Source organism: Colletes latitarsis, chromosome 9 (genome assembly GCF_051014445.1).
Source record: "Colletes latitarsis isolate SP2378_abdomen chromosome 9, iyColLati1, whole genome shotgun sequence".
Lineage (NCBI taxonomy): Eukaryota > Metazoa > Arthropoda > Insecta > Hymenoptera > Colletidae > Colletes > Colletes latitarsis.
The window spans coordinates 32,117,528-32,133,208 of NC_135142.1; positions in this window are offsets into that span (position 1 = coordinate 32,117,528).

Below are 15,681 nucleotides of genomic sequence, written 5' to 3' on the forward strand. Positions count from 1 at the left end.
CATCGACGTAGGGGTTGAGATGGAACGAAGATGCGGCGAGAGGATTCTCCACGGACGATCGACGAAGATAGATCGGTGTCGCGGACGTCACGAGATCGTCACGCAACGGAGCAGTGCCCTTTCACGCAAGCTGCACCGCGAAGAGGTGTCAAAAGGGGTGGCGTGCCAAGGGGTGGGGGAGTAACATTCCCAAACAAGCTCTCCTCGGCTTCTAAATTTAGCGTGGTCGGTTATGAATGGACCGGGACTCCCCGCCGCGTGCATCTATTTAAGCCGAAAGCTCGCTCGTGCGAAGCAGCGCGCGAATTAATCGACATGAACGATTAGCGCACGCCTAATCGGAAACGAAACGCGCTTGCAGGTCGGTCGGGATAATCCGATCAAAGGCGATACCTTCCTTCTGGAACACTTGTTTGCGAGGAAATCTCCAACGATCTATTTTCTCAACTTTCAATGTTGGAATGCCACTGTCACCGTCCACCATACTCCTACTCGTTAAAAACAATAACATACGATACTGTTCTTGACGATGAACAAATCAAATTGACACAGATTTTAGCAGCGGTACCGTAAGAGATTATAAATTAAGAGATAACAAATATTCCAAAAAAGAGTTTTCGAAAATGAACGTGTTAAATACACGTACGTCTTGCTTTCACGGCTTAACGAGAGATTACCTTTGCTGGCAATTATCGTTTGATACGCAGAGCAACAGAAAGGTTTCCTATTATAACGGTAAGAGCAAAGCAGTTTCGTTTTTATATTCGTATAATGGAACCTGCTGCGTACCGGCTAAAAAGCTTTCTGAAACATGATCCTAATTATGCCACCGGGCAACCATGAGAACTCCTCTGTGCGTTTCCCTCGCAGCGGAAATGGGAAACTCGCGCGATCCCGTCGCGAAATAATTAATGTCCCCGCAGATTCGTGCTTAATCGCTCGGAAGCGACCGATCGATCAAAACTGGGACGCGCACGAGCTTTCCCGAAAGCTCGAACCTCCGTACGCGCGAGTCTACGCCGCGTAAATAGAGCGTAAGATTCGAATTGAGATCCCGTTTCGCGCGAAACGATCGCTCAATTCTTTCTCGTCCTCTCTTCCGCGGTCCCTGTTCCTTCCTCCAAGATTTTCAAACCCCCTGTCACGGGGGTTTTTTTTCAATTTTTGGATCACGCGTTTGACGATTTGAACACCTCGCTGGGCGTGCTCGAACTTGGCCACCTTCCAAGCGTTCGAAACGTTTAATCGGCGCGTTTATTATTAGTGATTATTTGGACACTGCATTTATCACGAGATTTATTTTCTATTTTTTAGAAAAGCGTTCTTGCTTTCGTTCGTTTATTTCGTTTATAAAATTAATTATCGAAAGTGATTATTTGTTTAGCGAAATATTTTCCACGGCCATGTACCACCGACATGCAAACGAATATGGAATTAAAATGCAATATCTGACTGTGCTATTCGCGGCACGAACGCGGCGTATCGGGTGCGCTGGTTCGTTGTTTCTGTCAAACCGTGACGCGAAACGATACAAGGCCTATTAAAAACTAAAAAAAAAAAAAAAAAAAAAAAAAAAAAAAAAAAAAAAAAAACTGAGGAAAAAACGTTGCCAAAACAACGATTCCCTTTGCCCGACAGAAATCTGCTTCATTCAATTTCCATGCGCCTGTGTTTCGCGTCCATCGCTTACAGTCACACGGAAATAATACAAACGTTGCGCGTGAAGTTTGTTTCGACCAGAAAAAAAAAAAAGAGAGACTTACTGGTCAATATTTAATTTCAACAAATGGAATCCATGGGGGAAATTCGGGAACTTACAAAAGTGTGTCTTATAATTGTTGATAGTTTAAAATTTGTCGTTGATTAACCTTTCGAGTGTCGTTTAACTCCAATGTCCGTAATTCCGTTACTGTTTCCGTCGAGTATATTGAAACTTTTACCTTTTCTTGGTAACGTGGGGAAACACTGATCTCTCAACTGGCTTAACGAATGAAGAAACTTTTCTCTTCGAGTTATCGAAAGGGAATCGAATCGCGTTGTCTCGATTAAGCGTTAAATATTATTATTAGTAGAAATTTAAGGGGGGAAAAGATAGCAGTTAACCGACGAACAGGACACGGAGGAAACGGTTGAAAGTTCTCGAGCCACCTGCTCGTGTTGTTCTTGGTTCGACTAGGTGTTTTCGCCTAATCGTGCAACGCGTAGAAGGTAGTTTGAAAAGCCGTCAGTCTCCATGCAAATCGGGCTCTGACGAAGCTCGTGAATGTCGAGTCGGTCCGCTCATAATCTAGGAAATTTACTGTCAGCAAGGTGCATCCACACCTGCGACCGCAGAATTTTACGCGACGGGGGGAGGGGGGAGGAGCACCGTCTGCGCCGGGTTTTGCGGAACGGTTGCATAAACTTGGCCTACCGACGACACACCGTGAACGCTAACAAACGGAGATAATTTATGCTAGCGCGAAAACGCTTTGCACTTGAAGTTGTGCCCGTCAACTGCACATTCGTTTCTTGGAAACCGAGCGAACGCGCGGTAAATTACAGACTATCGCGAACAATGTGTTACAAAATGTAAATTGCAACTGCCGCGATAAACATCAACATACCGAATTACCGATATTTACGTCGTGTTTCGTTTCACTCGATACTCACTGCATCAGGGTTTATTTATTTGCTTTACTTACGTTGTCTTTTAGTCGTTTAAGTTTGGTCGCTATAATTTTTTATCCGAGGCTACCAGAAAAATTTTGACTACGGTCGTGCTTGCGCTTCTTGCGACTTGAATATTTTCTCGTTAAAATCCGTCGACATGGCGGGGCTATCGCGTATTCTGGCCAATTAAAAGTCGATAAAATCAGGCCAGCGTTGTGTGGTCGTGGCACCGCAAACGCGACAACCCGCACAATGAAGCCATTACACACGCACGCACGCACAAAGTGATATGGTCGCCGTATCGATGAATCGCGGTGCTGAACTTGAAATGTCCGTCGACCCAATTTTGTCACCAACGCCTTCAACAGTGAACAAATTCCACGATCGAACGTTGAAAGTGTTTTTCCTATCCTCGACCAATTTCTATTTTCCTCTATCGTCGAAAATCAATTGCCTAATGGGGCAAATTCGTTTACTTTGTAATAGGACTACTGTCATTTATCCAAACGTAAAAAACAAGACTTCGATACTAAATAGTTGACGAATAAAGCGTAAGAATTTTATATATTTTATTGTTTATTAATAAATTGTATTACTACATTACCCATGGTTGTGTGAATTAAAAATTAAAAACGAATTTTTAAGAAAAATCGACACGGGATAGGGCCTAAATTTTTCAGCAAAAAACAATTTTTTCAAATCGTTCTAAAAAAATTATTGTCGGTTGCGGGGGTCAATTACAATCATTTTTGGTGAATAGACATACCCCCAAAATCGTACCCACTTTCTAGAAAAAAATTCGAGAAGGTGTGAAATTTCTTTCATTTCAATTCTTCGTTTTTCTTATCACATCGTATGTAGGTGTAGTCTAACTATTCGATATATTTGATTTTCCGGCATTGCTCTAGTCTCGAGTATGCCAGATAATCGGAATTTTACTGTATTATTACTTTATCCAATGATTTTACGTCTCTCCTTTTGCCGTTGAAATATTTCACTCTTAACTCGTTCGAAGATGAATTTTAAATGAAATTATCTAAGATGCACCCAATTACATTAGAACTGCAGTACAAGATCGACTCTATAAAGGAATTACTGAGACATTATTCTTGACGGTAGAAAAGTTTCGTATTATATTCCGGTACCAAAAAGTTCTCGTCTCCGAAATTGTCCTCCGTCGCTAACTCGATTTTCCTTTTTGTTTCAGGTAAGTGACGAAAGCTTAACTATAGGCGAATTCACAGCTAACTTCCAAAGAAACTTGTCATCGCAGGTATTTACGAATTATTATTAACAAAGGGGTATCGCTTGTTCGTTAATTGCTAGGACGAGGATAGCTCGATCCTCCGTTGATTCGTTACGGCTTCGATCGATGGGTACGCGCTACTTTCTAACGCCGGTGCAATCGATTTCGAGCAAACACTTAACAAACTTTCTAATCACGTCGAATGGTTCGAATTAACCGCCCGTACTCGTGTAATTAGAATCGAACTGAACGTGACATTATTCACCGCCATCCCGGAGCGAGGCGGAACCGTTTTGCAGTTGGAATATTGCTCGGACGCATCCGCTGGTAACGATCGAAATCAATGGGGCTGACGTAAATGGTACAGCAAATGCGAGCGAAGCACAAAAATGCTCGATATATCGTTCGATCTTAACACGTTGCCAACCGACCAGGAAAATATTCCTCCTCTGATATCGTGTTTTATATTTAAATAGATTCCAGACTCTTTGAAATATTATATTGTATGTACTAGATTGATTTCATCGAGATGCATCGTCGAACAAAGTACGATTTATTGGGTTTAGAAGAAGAGTCACGGGTCAGGGTTAAAAAAATAATTACGAAAGTTCAGTTAAAGAGTCCGATGTTCGGAATTTTCGAGCGGGTTGCGGGAACGAGAGAGATCGAAAAATCCCGGTAAATATGGCTGGGAATTGATATATCCATAAAGCCGCGGCGCAAAAACGAAAATGAAAACGGAGATAACAATTTAATCAGCGGCAGACGCCGCAAGATAAACGGCCATTAACCAGCGACAGCATCGAATTGTTCCCCGTAATTACTTTCGTCCGCCGTGTCACCGGTGAGCTTGGATTACGCGAAAAGCAGCAGCTGCAACATTCCACGCTGAACGTACTCACAGCACACCGGGTGTACACATTCAATCCGTTCAGACACGGAGGGTTGCACACGTTTTTCAGCCCTCTGTCTTCGTGGTCGTCCTTGGTTTTCCACATTCGAGATTCTCCATTTTATTAAACTTATCTCTAGGTTTTTCTCTGTCAGACTCTCCCTTAGGCTAGGTCATTCCAGTCCATAATAGGGACGTTCGATTCTGAAATTAATTTGTCGAAACATAAAATTACACTGTCACGATTAATTTTGCAATGACTTTTTGTTGGGGGTGATAGAATTTTTTGTTTACTCGGTCAGTCATTTTTTGATACTGACCGAGAGATGCCTGAAGCTTTGTGGAGTAGCTCAGCCTCCGAGGGAAAGCCATTTTTCATAGTGACGAGGGGGGACGTAAACTAATGATACTCGCGATCAAGTCTGACGAAATAAGAGGTACGCGTAACAGATTCTCGTTTGTAACTGTTCCTCAAGAATTTCGAGCAAATTTTCAGCGAAAAGTTTTGACGTCTTTGTTTCTGACTTCCTGAGCTTCCCTGGGAAAATTGGTCGATAGCAAAGGGAGCTCGCGGTACGCTGGATCGTGCTAGGTAGAATAATCTTTTGGATGCAACATAGAAATTTGCGTTAAAAAATAGAAATTATATTTACAGTCTTACGTGATCGAACGATTTAAAGTTTCGCTTTGAAATAGTTAAAATTAAAATAAATGGGATAATTAAGGAATTCAATATCGACTGGAAATAGTCGTTTGTTTTAATAAAAATAAACCATGACCCGAATGTCTGGTTTCATCATCAGTCATAATCGGGTTTATTTTAAGGATTTCCTAATTACACATCTTGGCTATGTTTTGTGGATTTTGTCCCACTGTGCGGATATATTTAGGACAGGGACCATCAACTTTGCGCGCGGTAATTTTGCATAACACCGTTTCCCAAACTAACGTAAATAAATTTATCATCGATGCATACGAGCAAAAAAATTCTTGAAAATATTATTTTACTCGAATTGTAGAAAATTTATATCGCTGTTCGATCGGATAACTGTCGTAGCTATTTCTGCAGCCTGGAATTAACTTTTGTAGGTGCCTGACAAATAGTCCTGCTATCTACATATATACATATATGGGGTTAGGTATTAAAAATTTTGCCCAGCTTAAGCAGAAATATATTAACGATATTTTTCGCTTTGAAAATAATTGGAGAAGAGTGACGGAAAATGGACTCCGTCGTTGGACGAGAAGCCGTTCGTCGACCGCGGGGGTGGTCCGTTGGTCGTAGTCTCGGTGGTCGTAGCATAAAGCCGCGTGCACACTGATCGCGTTACGCGCTCGACCAGTCGCCGGTATATCAGATTACACGGTGATTTGGAAACGCAAAGGGGTTTTATCACTGTTTGCGCGCGATTATGGAATACAGAGACCGCGGTTGGAAAAGTGGAACCCTGGAGGACGGATCGAAATGCAACGAACGGAATTCCCAACGGGTGACTTTCGCGTTTCCATAAGCGCGTCGCGTACGCGGAAGTGGGTGGACGCTGGACCGGACGAGATCGGAATGATGAAAATCTGATCGTGCTGGAAAACTCCTCTTTCGTCCAACGCTAGTAGTTTCCGACCGGAGAATATTCCTCCGCGCTCGGAGGACGTCGTTAAAAGTTTCTTGTAAATCTCGAAAGAACGTTTCTACGAGAACTCCATCATTGACGCGATTAAAATAATTGAAAATTGGAAACTATCTTCCGACGATTAAAATCCACATCTGTGCTTCCTTACATATTAATAATAATAACATACGCAATTAACGAGGCTTTTACGCATATTATGCAGCTGTATCGTATCGAAGGGTGTGCAAATCCGTAAATAAATTGCGTGTACGATTCGTGTTAGTCGATGAAGTCATTATTGCCACGGTACGCTAAAAACGCAACGCGAAATCGTCCGTCGGTTTTCAACGGGTTCGAAAATATTTATCGACGGGTTGTTTTATTGCAACAGGAGCGCGGTCCGCGCCGAGGAGCCCGTAACTCGCGGAAAACAAAGGCGAACCGCGACCTAAATTGATAAGCGAAAATGCCAGGAACGCTCGCCGTCGTGGAACTCGCGCGGACCGTGTCGGCGAAACGTGCGGGACCAGTAAACAATTGGCGAAAATAGAATAATTATTTATCCAAGGAAAACTAGGCCTTCGTTGCCTGTATCCGAACGTTCCTACAACTTGGGACGAGTCCGGGAAAACTTTGTCGAAGCGCGACACAAGGATTCCACGACGTTCCAAGCTTTCGACGTTAGAATGCTGCCATTCCTCGAACAAACCCGCGTTCTCAGTCGGGGGGTCCCCGATCGATTCCTAAACTTACGTGCAATAAATAAATTGCAATCTATCAACCCCTTGACGTACCATTTAATTCCAAATAATTTTTCAATCGTATTTCGCTCAAACGGCGTAAACTCAAAGTCAATACAACATTTTAGAGTGGTTTTTAAGGATCGTTTGGTTGCAACGAACGATCTGGTTAAACAGGGACGCGGGTTGACGAAAATCGCGGTTAATCCGAGCGGTTCGCGCGTAACGCTGATCGACTTGACGAGCGTAATTAGATAAGCAGGGATCAGTCGGCTGCGTAATTCAGCGCGGATAATTGCAGTGTCATCGTTCGACGTCAAGCGATGACGCTCGCCTCTGCGCGGACTCATTCATAGGAGACCAGGGGTCGGGAAGAAATGAACTCCGGTCGCTAATCCGCGACGACCAGAACCAATCGAGTTACGCGAACGAAGCAAATAATCGTCCGTGCGCGGCAATTTATTCTATTCTATCAACAATCACGCGCCCGTCGATCTATTAGCTTCCACTTCTGATTTACACCGATCTTTGCCGCGTCGATCGCTAATGGCGACCCGTCGACGCTCCTGGCAACGTCCAAGATCGAATTGGAACGTACTGAGTCATTCGAAACCAAGACTGATCTAATAGCAAACGTTTGCCATCGTTCCACGAGTCATCGTACCCTTAAATACCGAAGAATTAATTATATTTTTATCGTCCATCTCCGAATTCCGTAATATTTTCCACACGACCCACTTCGATTTTAGATACGTTTATCTTCGAAATTTATTTCCGCGTATAATCTTATCTGTCGCGTATTTATTTTAATACGCATCATCGAATCTATTATAGCAACGTGGCTCAACAACAACTCAAAGTGAGCAAACGCGACAGGAAATTAATTGTTTTTACATCGAGGACCGATCCAAACTATTACAGAGATTTCTAAGCGATCTTTCCACGTTGAACGACGCCGTAACAAAGCTTGCCAATAATAATATAAACCGATGGGCGTCGTAATTTCGAAATAGTTAATGAGTTAACGTTTCTTCGTTACAGTCCGTAACGCTATTACGAGTTTCCAATGCTTGGCGTTCCCGTCAAGAGAACGCGATGATTCATAGAACGCGGTAAAACGTTGTTTAGAGAATAGTCGGCGAGGCTGTGCACGCGATATCGAGCGTTATTTATAAACAGTCGAATGAAATTAGTTGAAATTTCCGGATGTGTCGCTAGAACGCGTGGTTCTTGGTGTGTAACTTGGCAACAAAACGTTTCACGGAAACTGGAACGATTATTTTACCACGAATAGTTCACGTTGAATACTTTTGCCAAACAACCAAAGACAATGCCGCTGGTTTTTCCTAAATAAAGTAAAAAGAAAGAAACGCTCCTGGTAACCTTAATTTCCAGAAGAGAAAGCTCACCACGTATCCAGCAATTTAATTCATCTATCCCGTTCGCAGAACAAGCCGCAAGCTCGCGAAAACGTACTGCAAAATACTTCATAGACCCCGGTCGAGTTTTATCGCTCTCGTCTTTCGTTCCTCTTTCGCCCTCCCGATGTATACACGCGTTTTCCCTCCACGGTTCCAGCTTGAAAGCTTCTAAAGTTCAGGAGTCAAAGCCGACTGCGGCGTATGGCTTCAAAGAGCTTTTCCGCGCTCGTCGCCGCGCCGCGGAACACTGCCTCCTGCTTTTAACGCGTTCTTCTCGATATTCCTCTCCTGGTTTCCTTAATTCTTAGTTACTTACCGACCTGACTCCCACCCACGTGTCCTCCCTTCCATCTTTAACCCTGAAAACCTTGGTTCCATTTAACGTTATTTCTATCAACGATGTCAACCGTTTAATTTTACCGCGGCCTTCTTCTGTGATTTTTAACCCTTTGCATCCAGAGACTTCTCTTCGACCATCTACTACTAACTCGAGCACACTTTTTCTACGAAATAGATAGTAAATATACGAGTAAACGTATCATTTGTCGTTGTGTTTCCTTAGAGGGTACAATCGAAATTCTTTGCTGGACGTCCCTTCAGAGGGGACAAGGGTCGATAGAATTTTACTCTCCGAATACACGTTTCGACCTCGAAGGGAATAAAATGCAACCTGGGAAATAAAAATAACATTTCGAGGAAGTGGCTGTTTCTGTGTGACCGAGATCCTGGTCCCTTCGATCGGTTATAGGAAACCTTTATCGGGCTAGATCGGTGATAAGGTTCGACGAACCTTGATTGGAAGCTCGACGAACTTGGCCAGTCCTCGCGACGAGGCCCCAGCGTCGCTCTAGAATCGTTCCTTTGAACTTTCGGGCTTCGACGGGCACCGGTCCAACTTCTACCCATAGAAAGCGCGCTGCTCGTAACTCAAGGCACGTTGTTCCTCTGCGAACGCACCCTGCAGAGACAGCCTCGTTGCGTGGGCGAAAGACTGTCCGAAATTTTAGTAAATTAGCAGTTCTTCCCACGAAACCACTTAACCTACTATTTTACCTATTTTAAGGAGTTATTAGTGCCTGGACTAGAATTTCTCAGCCTTTATGATTTTTTTCTCTCGCAACGACGGTTAGTCTGTTTTGTATCGAAATTCTGCAGATATATTTGTTCGTCTTATAAGCATATACGATATTTTTTTTATTTCGGAAATATGAGAAATTGTGGGAGTTGTAAGTTGTCGTTTAATAGCTGACGCATCTGTCCACCGCGTTTTGTTTCGGCGGTTGAGCAATCCGTTTCATCTGGTTTTAATCAATCAAACGGATCGTAAGATCGACAGAAAGCGGTAATAATACTGTGGCATCCATCAATAAAGTACGAACCGTCGATTTAAGTTGGAGCCTAAGCAACGTGTCTGTCCATTACTCACTGTTTTCACTTGCGTTCGGTGATGGATGGTACGAATAGCGTTATCTGTTTTCTGTCGATCTTACAATCTCTCAATTAATTAAAACTAGGTAACGCGGACAATAGAGCCGTCAAATCACTAGTAGAAACAGTTAGCGTTGGGCAGACGCGTCAGACGAGTCGTACCAAATGAGTATTTTCGCGTTATTTAAACCACACCATTCCGATAAGTTAACACAAATTGATAGGTCTTGAAACGATAAACTTTATCGAAGTTTGTTAGATCGATTGCACAGAATGTATTTCTCGTTGAATAACAGTTCGAATTTAGTGTATAGAAGGAAACAAAACGCTTTGTCGTCCAAGACCCAGCTCGATAGGATTCGCATTAACGGTAGGATGAGCAAGATTCGTGCGAAACCGATCGTTTCGTCGTGTCGTACGCCCGAAATTCAAACAAGCCAACGACGACGGTGGCGGAAAGACACGTGTACCAAACACGCAGAGATAATTACGTGTCAACACGAGTACACAGAGGCGTGTATCTGCGATGTGACACAACGTGGTATCTCCGTCGAGACGTGGTCTCCTGGTGTGTCGTGTATCTCCGCAACGATAACGATTCGCGTTCCATTTCGCGACATTTAGCGCTCCCGTTCACCAGTTAGGCAAATAGACGCATCCATTTAAGCGCTCATACCTCTCGTACAATCATTCCGTACTCGAATATCAAAATTTCGGTAAATAAAACACGATCGAGCATCCGAATATTCGTAAAACTAAAAGAAAATTTAGTTATCGCACCGAATGCTGGTTACAGGGATAATCGAAAGGTCGAAGGTCGATTTTCATCCAAGAATAATTCCAGCTTTGCTCGGTCAATTCTCTTGAAAGCAAGAAAAGGGTTTCGAAGACGATACCATAAAAATGGAGAACGTCGAAGCGGGACGCTCGAGTTCGAACTTCCGTCGAGCTTTGAACTTGGCGATTATGCCGGGAATCTGCAATTAAAATCGCGACACGTTAAAAGAAATTACCCTTTCGTCCCGAAGACAAATGTTGGTAGCTGTCGCAGCGGAACGAAAACCCAAGACAGAAATATGCAAACCAGCAACAGGACGACCCTACCCTACTTAGCATAATGGCGTCCCGTTACGTTACACGCGAATTCTCTTACCGTGCACTTTGTTCTTTTTCCCCCAAAATTAACGTTCAACGCTCCTGTAGTTTAAATAACAATTCACGCGTTTCGAGCGTCCAATAACAGAAGTATGATAAATCGTGGCGTTGGGGGTTCCTCGGCCATCGAATCGACCAAGCATCCCAGGGGGGCGAACTATTTGGACGGACGTCGCGTTCCCCGGCCGCAGGTGCTCGATTTAAAACTGCACGGGCTCCACGAGCAGCGACTAAGGTAAGAAGACCGTGAGGTCTTCTGTGTATCCGCGTACCACGGGGAGGAGAGACGGTGGGCGAGACCGAGAGAGGAAACATGGCAGAGCATAGCGCAACACAGCCAACTATCGCGAGGTGGCCGGATCAATATTCCGTCCGGTCCATCCTCTGACCCATATCTCTCTTTCGCTCTTGCTTACCTGTGTCCCGTCTCTTCCCTCTCCGTTCACCTTCCACCCTTTCGTTACTCCCCCTCCGCCCATACCTCCCACCCCTTGTGTACCCGACGACCGCCTCTCGTTGTCTTTGACCGCTTCCGGTGCTTCCGAACGTCGTCGGGTTCCACTTTTTGTCTTTCGTTCACCGAGTATTTCGGGAATCTAATATCGTTTCCATCCCAAACTTCGCTCTTACAGATTTTATCGGAGGATGGAAAACCCATAATCGTTTATTTTATTTATTTATACGTTTGTTGCACGCTTTCGTTAATATTTGTCTGAAAGGTAGCTCCGTATTTTCCCGTAAGGGTTGATTTCAACCCCCTCGAGAGCGTATCACAGCCCGAACGAGAAACGAGTGTATCTTATGGATGACCTACTCTACTTGTACGCAAAGTTTCATCATTTTTGAATATCCCGGTTCCCGAACTTCCCTTGTTAGCCGTGTTTGCCGCAATTGTAATCGCTCGCTGCTATCAGAGTCGAGGGAGGGGATGGAAAGAATCGGTGAAATAGGTCCTGCACGAGACACCGTGTCGCAACGAACGGTAACGCGTGTTTCTTCTTCGAGTGATAATTTCGCGTGAAACGTTTGGGTTTTTCTCCGACGTGGTCTGTTCGTTAGGAGGATTTTCCCGCGGGAAAACGAGGGATTGGAGTTTTTCGTCGGTCGATATTGCGCCGCGGTGTTTCGCGAGAGAATAACGGTTGCTCTGCTCTTAACGCGTGCCTTTTTATTTCTCCCTCGTCTGACCCATTTCTCTTTTCGCTCGCTCGATCCCTCTTTCTCGCTCTCTTGTTCGGTCTGTGTTTTCTCTCCTCTTTTTCGCGCCGTTACTCGTTCCCTTTTTCCTACCAGCCCGTTTTCGTTCCACGGACCGGTTGTCTTCGCTTTTGTCCAGCGTTTCTTACCTCTCGGCGCGTTCAGTCTCTCCCTGGCGACTACGCGGACCGTTCGGTTCATTCATTCACGTCCATCCAGTCACGACTCGTTACTTTTCATTCCCTGACCTACATATCGTCGCTCGTCTTTTATTCCGCGTATCCTTCCCTCCATTCTTTCGGTGTCCCTGTCCGACCGATAAATATATAAATCGGTCCGGTACGTCTCTTCCTGCTCCGAATACGCGAATTCCTCCTCGCGAACCGCTCGACGCCCCCTCCAATTTTACCCTAGTTTCGTCGCGTGGCGGATGACAGCTCCACCGTTGCTACGCGTAAAATATTAGGTCTAGCAACTCCACCATTTTTTACATAGAAAGCAACCAAAAACCGTTCCACGTTAGTTTTCGAGTTATGGACCGCTGAAGAAGACGTTCCAAGTGCCCACCGATTAATCTCAATCTCCAACATTATTTTACTTTAACCTTTAACGGAATAGTATACTTTTATAACGCAAACGTATAGGAGAGTCGAAAAGACTCGTCGTTTGAAATCGTATTGAAACAGTTGAGAATAAAAATTTTTAAATATTTTCCTCAATTCTGCAATAGTAAAAAAATATATCGTTAACCTGAAGTAAATCAAATCCTATATATAACTACCGAATAATAAATTTGAAATAATAATTGGTCGCGTAAGAGACACGTCGAATGATTTGCGTTACCACTAGATTATTCGAACAAAAAGGGTCAGGGGGCAAAGTTAGGGGTTCTCCTGGGTATTTTTTTAATCGAAACGGTAGACGCGCGCCACCGCATTCGGTCACCGTGAATGAGTTCCGTGTGTTACACCCGCGTACAAGTCATGAATGGGAGAGAGAATGCACCGTATTGATTTCAGTGTTTCGCAACTACGCCCCTGCGGCGCGAACCGTGCTGCATTCAACTCCACGTGACTATAATCGCACGATGTAATGCACTACTATCGACAGGACCGAGTTCGTGCCTGAGCCAATTGCGTGGACGACTCTCTTGCAACGCGCGCGAACCGTTAAATAATTTAAAGCTGGTCTGCTGCTCGATGGAATCTCCCTTTATCTCCGTCTGATCAACTATTCGCTCGTCTATCAACCCTTCGAGAATTGCAAAATGTCCCTTATGCTTCAACTACACCAAAACTCCACGCGAATCCTATTCAAATTTATTTTTAATCGCTTTAGTCCACAACTTTTGGTACAAATCGGTTTTAGTATCGTAAGTAGCCACTTTCCTATCGAGACTTGGATTCCATTTGAAAAGCCCCGTTCAGTCGATGGTAAATTAACAAAAATTGTTTAGTTTCCTCGAGATGGGACGTACCCAGGAGATTTTTGATTTTTGCGTTGGGACTCGAGGAGCACGAACGTGGTGGAGCTCGATCGACTTGTCCCCGGCCGTAAAGCGCAGAAATTCTTGACACTTTTCGGTGTCTGTCTGCCACCTGTCGGGCTGTCTGTCAAACGAGCGACAATCCACTCGAGTCGATTTACTGCGCGATCTTACATACCGTGGAACAGTAACAATGCTTCCGCGCCTGGCGCGACGCCAATTCCGTCGACGCGCCTCCGACGTTCCCCCCCTTATATTCCGTTGGGCTGTTTCGCGAAAAAGCGGTCGTACGTTCCGCAAATCCCGTTCCAGGACGTCTCGACGAAGTTTCGCGTTCAGGGAGCCACGTAACTTTGCGGATTGGCGTACGTAACGTTTCGTGCACACGAGATTTCGTCTAACGAACATCCCCCTCCGAATACTTGGAGGTAATTTATCTGGGACGAGTTCGAATTGCAGCCTCGAATCGGCGATCAATTAAGACGGTCCTCCCGCGAACTCCATTTTCCCACAGACGCATAAACATTGATTAAATTTAAAATTTCTCGAAAGATACGTCGACAAAGTAAACAGATTATTTTAACGTATTTTCGAGAGACCGAATCAAGGACCGTCGACCCTTTTGAGACGGTTAAAATAATAATGCAGTAACGACAAAGAGAAACGTAGATACACGATAATTTCAATTTCCGAGTTTATTTGCCGACGAGAGCATTTAATAAATTTTCATTACAAATTTCCCATCGAAACGAATCGTTATCCCACTCTCGCGTTGCTAATTGGTTTCCGCGTTTCGAGCCCTCGAGATTCGCAATTCGCGTAAAGTGTACAGATTTTATTGTTATTGCGTTTCTGTTTTTCGCGAACAAACACGTTTGTTTTTCGCGCAACGATCACGATTTCCTCGGCACAGCAGAATGGAGGTCTACTCGAAAAAATTGCGGTGCATATTTTTTTTTTTTGTTTTTATTTCGTTGCTTTATTCGTCGCGTTAAAGATAAAAACAATGTGCAAATACGAGCACGCCCGTTGAAAGTATGTGGATATTTAACGTTTACATTAGACGTTACGTATCGTCAGAAAAAATTCTGATAAAATTATTTTGTCTGGTATGTCCATCACTCACCATTTCTACTTATGCTAGGTTTCTACTTCCAAGCTCCGTCGTTGACCATTTCTACTTATAAGATCCAACTCTGTTGCACCCAGTTTTTAAACTCGACTTTCTGGGATTGATATTTGTCAAATCTGGTCGACGTAATATTTCGAAAATACATCGATTGACTCGAAATTGTACATACATAGTGGATCGTCGAAAACAATTCTTCGTGCCACATTCAGGAGTTCGAAATATTATTGAGAAATGGTCTCTTTCGGAATAACCGAGAAACGGGAATGCCTCTTAACGATGCGGGACTCGAGGAATAAAAAATGTCGAGCAAAGAGTTACGGAGAAAACGTAACGTCGAACAAAACGAACCGGACAGATTCGACGGTGTGCATCGAAGCCAGCGACGTATCGGTGAAATATCGCCACGCGAACCCGCCAACCGTGGCGATTCGTAGATTTCAATCTACGAAGATTGTCTGCCGTAATTGGTAGATTTCTCGTTTCCGTCTGGCGCGTTTACAACGTGCAGACGACGGTAGTCCGTGGCGCGAACACGACCAACTCGGTTAACGCTGCACGTTTCTGCCCTGAACTGGAACCGAGCCCTTTCCGATCCCATCGATCAAGACGAAACCGAAGTTTTCCTTCTTAGAATCGAGGACTTCTCAAAAGGAGGAGTTAAAAAATACCACCGATTAGTTTGAGCCAAGAATATTGGATCGACGTAATTATTTACTTTTGTT